Source organism: Triticum dicoccoides, chromosome 4B (assembly GCF_002162155.2).
Source record: "Triticum dicoccoides isolate Atlit2015 ecotype Zavitan chromosome 4B, WEW_v2.0, whole genome shotgun sequence".
Classification (NCBI taxonomy): Eukaryota; Viridiplantae; Streptophyta; class Magnoliopsida; order Poales; family Poaceae; genus Triticum; species Triticum dicoccoides.
In genome coordinates, this window is record NC_041387.1 from 638,867,080 (window position 1) to 638,874,712 (window position 7,633).

Genomic DNA, 7,633 nt, shown 5'->3' on the forward strand with positions numbered 1-7,633 from the left:
AAAAAAAAAAGATGCTTGATCTGGACCATCTTCCATCTTTTGCTCTCTCGTTTCCAGTGTCGGAGCTAGCAAGAATCCATTGGGGGGGCAAAAGGTAAAATATGAGTGTTTGGGGGGCCAAAAGCTAAAAAAATTCTCATTTAAGCCCTCACAATTTTTTTTCCTTCACAAGTTGCAGCAATGTTGGGGGGGGCCACAGCCACCCCAGGAGCCTACATAGCTCCGCCAGTCGTTTCTATCACCCCTCTATCTCTTCGATTTTCCCTCCAGGCAATTTGGTGCTTATGTGCATCTGCGCCTCTTGCGTGGTGCGGGGCGCATCTGCCCTGCAGCGCCCCTTCCTGGAGGAGAAGAAGACCACCATCGCAAGGCAGACTTCAATTTTTATGTGGAAAAAAATATTGGCCATGGCTCATCTATAACTTAGTGAAAGCAAGGTTGAATAACTTAGTTGCCAACTCTGACGATTTTGTTAGTGAAAGCAAGGTCAGATAACTTTGTTGCCAACTTGATAACTTTGTTGCAAATCTCCACGTTGACTCCAGATTCTGAGATTTGAAAGGTGCTGGTGGACTTTGCCAAAAGTAAGTTGAAGAAAAGGAGCATACAACCTTTCCTCTGGTCTTTCTTTTGCTGAAGCTTAATATCGATTTTACGGTCGCCACTGCAAAGGTTGAGAGAGCATTTCCTACAACGAAATATAAGTCTGATTTGCGGAACAGAATTGGCTATTACTTTTTATTCCTTGATTGCCTATTTGGGGAGTACCTATTAAGATTTGCATGATGGTGTCACCCGCAAAAGACTCGAGCTTTTTTACGGTGATTGGCGAGTTACGACCTGTAATTTTGTGTAACTCCGCTTCTAATTTTTTCTGACTGTCGGATCTGAAAAATCATTTAAGGATTTTATTTTATTTTTTGTAAAAAGGGTAGCACTTCTTCCAATCCCTTCCTCACAAATCCCCGACGCAGATGTATATCCAGCTCCCGTCGCATAGCCGCTGCCGCCGTTCGATCATGAAATCCAATCCACCGGCGGCCACGATCCAGGCAAGCAGCAGCGGTCCGCCTCTCTGGTGTTGCTCCTACCGCCAGGGTTCCGGACCTACCCAGGCCAACCGCCCGCTGCGGCGCGCCGAGTCCGCCGAGCCTCCTCTGCCCCACTGCCCCCTGCAGCGCCTCCCTCCGCCGAGCAGCCGGTGACGCCCAGCAACGCCGGCCATTAGCCCATGGACAGGTAGCTTCTCCTCCCCCGACCCCCACCCCCACGGGGCTCAATCTGGATTTGTTTTTGCTCTGCTATTTCTGAATTTTTTTTGCTCTTTCAATGTGCTGTCTCTCATCTTGAAGCAGATTGTTCGTACTTATATTGTTGAAGCAAGTGAGTGACTGCCATCGTCGGTGTGGCTGCAGAATGAACAAACTGCCCTGCCCCAACTACGTAACGTAGGTATCCGTAAATTCCCTGGTATATTTTACAGTTTGTTGAAATTCTCGAACGAAGCACAACAATCGCCTTTTTTTGTCACCAACAAATTCAGTTTTGTACATCAATCAGCAATAGTATGTTGGCCAGATTATACAATACAAATGGATGGAAAAAGAGTTGGTATGCATTGACCCAGGCTGCACCATACGTAGAGTATTTACAGTAGGGACGTGATCTCTGAATCAACATGTCAAACACTAGACAACCTGTTAATTTTAATGCCAACTCACTTTGATTGTTACTGGATTGGAGGGTCCAAGGTGATCAACAACAGATTGCAGCGTGAAATTTGCTTAATAAAACAAGATGTCTATTGCAAAATACCTAAGATACGACCAGTCAGCTTGCTGCGAAGTCTGCATTGAACTGTTGCTATAATTCTATCGGAAAGCCTTTGTGAGGTACGTGAGTTGTGGAATTTGAGTCACGCGGCATGTTTCCGGGCATATCAATCAAATGAGGAGTATCAGTGTCTGAAGATGGTTCTGAATGCACAAGATGGCAACAAGGAATCAAGTAGTGGTCAGAAGGAATGCATTAGGTTTGGTCCGGTGTTGCCACAGACAACGGAAATTGATTCTGGTAATTTGGGAAAGGTTCTTGATCCCGTTCAGGTTTGGTTCGGTGTTGCCACAGACGACGGAAATTGATTCTGGAGATTTGGGCCCGTTCATGTGCAAGGCCGAGGTGCACCGAAGAAAAGGTTGCGGGCAAAGATGAAGTAGCAAAGATCAAAGAGGAAATGTGGCTATTGTAGGGTAGAAGGTCGTGATCGGCGTATATGCAATAAATTGAAAGAGGTGTCAAATATGTTTAATTTTTGTTTCTACATGTGCTTTACTCATTAATATAGTGCATGCCAATAATTATATTTCTTTCTTTGTTGTGTAGGACATGATGGCAGCAAACTGTTAGCTACGGCTCTCTGTATAGGAGGTTTCGTGGTAGGAAACTGTTGCGCTTGTGGTCCTATTATCAAGTATTAATTTCTGCAAGTATTTCGTGGTAGGAAACAATTGTTGCTTGGTGGAGTAAAAGAATGAAACTGTCTCCCTGTTACTTATCTGTTACTTTAAACGGGCCACTGTTTTTAGATGCACATTATATATTCACAGAATTATGAAATTACTGCAGTTAAAATATGCAAATAATTCAACTAATTATAAATTTCTTGTCGAGGTTTTAAACTATAAAACAGCTGCACATATGTCACTTAAATATATGATTTTGTCAGCTATGGAGTTCTCAGTGTCATATCCGCCACACAAATTAAAAAAGAAGAGGCTGAAAGTTCATGTGGGCCATCCCAGCAAATTTGGTAGGTGAATGTCTCACGTATAGCAGTGCTCTTTAAACTAATTTGTTCCACGTACACTTTTTTCTCCACAATATAAATGTACTTGCCGGCCCTATCATTATTATTCTTACGATTTTTCCGTGATTGTGAATCAATAGAATTTTGCATGATTTATATAAGATTAAAGGTTGATGCGTCTCTTATTTATGCAGATATATTGTATGACTCGTGGTCACCTGCGATGACCGTAAAAGTGTCCCCTGAGATTCTGAGATTCTGGGAACCATGTGCTGAATCTTTTGGTGATGTCTGATTGCATCATTCATGCTTTAAACCTGCGGCGCCCGTCGCCATGGCCTTGCCCCGAGCGGCCGCCGGCCCGGGGCTAGCCGCTGGCAGGCCTCCCCATCACCGTCCAGCCTCGTCGTCGCCACATCCGGCAGACGCCGCCGCGAATCCGCCTCCCCCGGACCTTCCCGCCGCCCTGCTCGCGCCGGAGCGCCGCCTGCAGATCGCGCCGTCTCCTCCAGATGCGGCCGCACCCCTGGCCGGGCGCCCGTAGCCGAGCCCAGTGGCCACGCGCCCATGGCCGCATATGCCTGGCCTTGCCGCCCTAGCCGCGCGCCCGTCGCCGCGCGCCCCTGGCGTGCCTGGCCGCTGTTCCCATGGCCGCGCCCATGGTCGCCCGCCCGTGGCCGCGCGCCTGGCCCCGCCGCGCTCGCCGGCGGGCGCCCGCTCCCTGTCCATGCCCCGGTCGTGCCCGCCCGTGGTTGGAGTCGACAGGGGCGAGCAAGAGAGGCATGCGCCGCCTGCGGCGTGGGGAGTGCAGGGGCGGCACTCCGATGACCACTCCGGCGGGCGAGGGGAGACAAGCCATGTCAGCACTTAACGGTCAAACAAACGGTGTTGACTTATGATGCCATGTCAGCATTTACATGCGGGCTAGGCCTATCATAAACGCGTTTAAAATGGCTGAATCAGTCGATTTAGTTACATGGTAGTTTTTAGTCACAGATTAATAAAAAAAAGTGATAGTTTTTGGGAAAAATCGTAAAGTGGTAGTTTGCAGGTACGGTTCCACGAATTGTGGTAGTTTTTTGGTTAAATACTCCTTAATGACGGATTTACCCTTTCACAAACTAATTGGTCCCACCTAAATTTAGTAACGGTCCCACCATTACATGTAATTTCCCGTAATTTCAGTTTCGTAACTCCTCGTAACTCCTATTTTCCCACCGTCAGATTAGGGTAGATGGACGGCTCCTAAAATCGCCAATCATCGTAACAGTTGTATTCTTTCTACTATATGTAGCCATATGTACGCAGCGACATTGTTGTACTCGACACATTCATTTTTTTCACGTACCTTGAAAACAACACATAGCACATAATAAACAAATGTATAGTTTCTTGTGCTAATCCAATTAGTCATTTGCACGAGCAAGCAATCCAAGTACGTCAGAGCTTATGCTAGTTCTAGAGACTCGTGCGCTTCAGAACAAGAAGGATTCCAACATGTTTTTTGACACTGTCACCGTGTCAAGAAACGTCTTGTATTTTGATACGAAGGGAGTATCTCTCAATTTCATTTCACGACAAACGGACCATCTGATTGAAAAAAGAAAGACAAACGGACCATCTATCTACTCCTTCCGTTTCTAAATATTTGTCATTTTAAAGATTTCAAATGGACTACCATATACGGATGTATATAGACATATTTTAGAGTGTAGATTCACATCTTTTGCTCCGTATGTAGTCATTTGTTGAAATATCTAGAAAGACAAATATTTAGGAACGGAGGGAGTATAATCAAGGCATGTCATACTGAGACAAGATGCATGCTTGACATGCATTGCCTGAAAAGGTCAGAATGCTCGGAGGAAGAAGAAAAAACACTGCGCCGAGCGGCTGACTCCGTATGAGCTTGGCTTGCCAATGGGATTAGGCCACAGGTAATGACACCTGTCATTGCGTAACTTGCCACACAGATCGCGTGTAAAATGACGAACCACGGCGACAATCTCAGAGAAAGGAAATAAAAAAAAATGGCACAGTGGGCATGGAGTACGTACGCGTAAGAGAAATCCACCCGGCAGAACTCAAGTGCACTCGTCTCTCCCTGATGATGAACAGATGTGCACGCATGGTTCTCTTAATCTTAAATTAAAAACCATTAATTACGTAGTACTACCATCACGACTCAGTCGCTTCTGTTCGCATCCTTGGATCGACGACTATGCTTGTTCCGTGATCGATGCAGTAGCCAGTATCCAATGCCCCTCATTTTCCATGCATGCATGCATACGTATGGCATGTTCCTCAGAACCAGACTGAAATGCCTATTGTGAAAATATAAGGAGTGCCTAGTGTTTGCTCCCTCCGTTCATAAATAGTTACTCCCTCCGTCCGAGAATACTTGTCATCAAATGGATAACCATTTGATGACAAGTATTCTCGAACGGAGGGAGTATAAGGTTTTTTAGAGATTTCATTATGGACTAGATACGAAATAAAATGAGTGAATCTACATTCTAAAATATGTCTACATACATTCATATATAGTCTATAGTGAAATCTTTAAAAAGACTTATAGAGCCTTTACACAATATTCTAGAGAAAGAATTTGGTTCCTTCGTCAAGCCCCCAGCATCCTGTCATCAACATGTTTTTTTCCCCGCTTGGTGTGGGTTTTTTCCGCGGGCTTTTGTCGTCGGTTTTTTTCCTCAAATAATGATCAATCAACAATAATTACATGGCCAATCAACACTACCATTACACAAAATGGCCCCAATCAGCATTAACTGCACGCTCAGTTAACGATCACCAGAAATTATGTGTTTCTTTATTGACATAGTATCTTTCTTTTCCATCCTTATATAATCAATCGGCCTCTATGCGTGCCTCGTTCCGCCCTCGCCTACTGCTACCAGGTTGCCAGCAGCTGCAACATCCTATTTTTGTTAATCATAATGCCAAGTTACAGTCAGGATAACTAGGAAAGATTCTCAAGCAAGATAGTCAATTTGATCGGATGCGCCTATATCACTTGTCTGCAGCAAGGAGATGATGCTAAAAAGCTACGCACAGGCGCAGAGCAGATCAGGGCGGGGACCATGCAGATGATGAAGCTGTGCGAGGCTGCCAGGCAGCCAATCACCGGAGAGTGATATGCTGGAGCTACACGCTGAAGTTTGAAGCCTACTGTTCTTTGTTGCTTCGAATAGAATGCTATTTTGGTCTGGTGGTGTCGGTTTGGCCCCTGGAGGTCGGTTATGTAATAGCTAGTTAGACTTAAAGATATTGGTGCTGCTCAGGTTTTCGTCCCATGGCACTCGTCACGATGTCGGGCGAGTGTGGTGGGTTTTCTGGCAGTGCTTGAACTCGCCTTTTCCCTTTCCCTTCTTCCTGAACATGTTTCTGGAACTGCTGTATTTCCGTTCTATGCAATGAAAAAGGGTTAAAAGCCCGGTTCAAAAAAAAAATTGATCCCTACAGATTCTACAGTCACAAAAGACTCAAACAAGCATGTAAGCTGGCAACATGAATTCATTCGGACCTTCAAGCAAACCAGTAGGCAGGAATACAAACTACATGCGACCCACTCTGCATTTCCAGCAATAAAGAATTAATTTGATAAGCAGCGTAAATTGGAAAACAAAGGAAGAATGCATGAGATGAACACAATCCCTCAAGTTACAATATCTTCAGCTGCCAATAACAATAGGATGAAGAAATTTACTTGGCTACCAGATTACCAGCACCTGTAACATCCTCTTTTCGTGTAAATCAACATGCCAAGTTGCAGTCAGGATAACAACTAAAAAACGACCCTCGAGAAAGATCCTGAAATAATAGATGATCTATTTGATTGTTCTCAGTGCTATGCTCGTTCGCTGGCAACATGAATAATTGATTGGATGTTCATGTTTTCTGCTGGTTAGTTTTCTCATAATTTGCCAAGGCAGAGGAAGATCTGTTCAACTCCTGCTCAAGAAAGAACCTTTGTTAGGCCAAATAACCAAAAATTCTTGTTTACACAAACATAAAAAGGTGTTCATGTGCGAGCAGTAACCTCATTTATTTTCATATTAATATTTATGCCTCTTCAGTATATCAAACCGACCTTTCTGTATGAGGATCCCTGCAGTTTGTGATGTTGTAATTTTTCTTTGAGCAAATGTACTACAGAAACACACTTACTATGCTGAGCACCCCTTAAAGGCAGATATGTACTCGGCATAGGGTTTGCCGAGTATAAAACTAGGTGAGGTGCACTTGGCATACACCTGACATGGGGTTTGCTGAATGTATTTATGGGTTTTTGAAAGGAATGTTAAGATTCGTTTGTTCACTTGTAATTTATCTCCGAAAGCTCATTCTAGAATATGTGTATATAGATTCATATTTATGACCTTTTTTAAAAATTATACTAGGATCTGGTTTTAAATTTCAGGTCCTTTGAGCATACTCACATTTATATTTGATGATGGACACGTGCGTTGCACGTGCACGGTTACTAGTAAAACTAGGAAGCGTGCACAAACATAAAAAGGTGTTCATGTGCGAGCAGTAACCTCATTTATTTTCATATTAATATTTATGCCTCTTCAGTATATCAAACCGACCTTTCTGTATGAGGATCCCTGCAGTTTGTGATGTTGTAATTTTTCTTTGAGCAAATGTACTACAGAAACACACTTACTATGCTGAGCACCCCTTAAAGGCAGATATGTACTCCGCATAGGGTTTGCCGAGTATAAAACTAGGTGAGGTGCACTTGGCATACACCTGGCATGGGGTTTGCTGAATGTATTTATGGGTTTTTGAAAGGAATGTTAAGAT

General features: G+C 44.2%; 1 long non-coding RNA gene across 3 annotated transcripts; it reads left to right on the plus strand.

Annotated features, from left to right (window-relative positions):
• The first annotated feature begins 962 nt into the window (after positions 1 to 962).
• Positions 963 to 3,252, plus strand: LOC119294126. 3 transcript variants are annotated; one of them, XR_005143346.1, is made up of 4 exons: positions 963 to 1,239; positions 1,356 to 2,291; positions 2,383 to 2,435; positions 3,001 to 3,252. It is a non-coding gene; the product is annotated as an uncharacterized LOC119294126 (long non-coding RNA). The 3 variants fall into 3 exon arrangements; XR_005143347.1 differs by lacking the exon at positions 3,001 to 3,252 and having other exon boundaries at positions 2,383 to 2,550; XR_005143348.1 differs by lacking the exon at positions 3,001 to 3,252 and having other exon boundaries at positions 1,356 to 1,448; positions 2,383 to 2,550.
• The last annotated feature ends 4,381 nt before the right edge of the window (positions 3,253 to 7,633 follow it).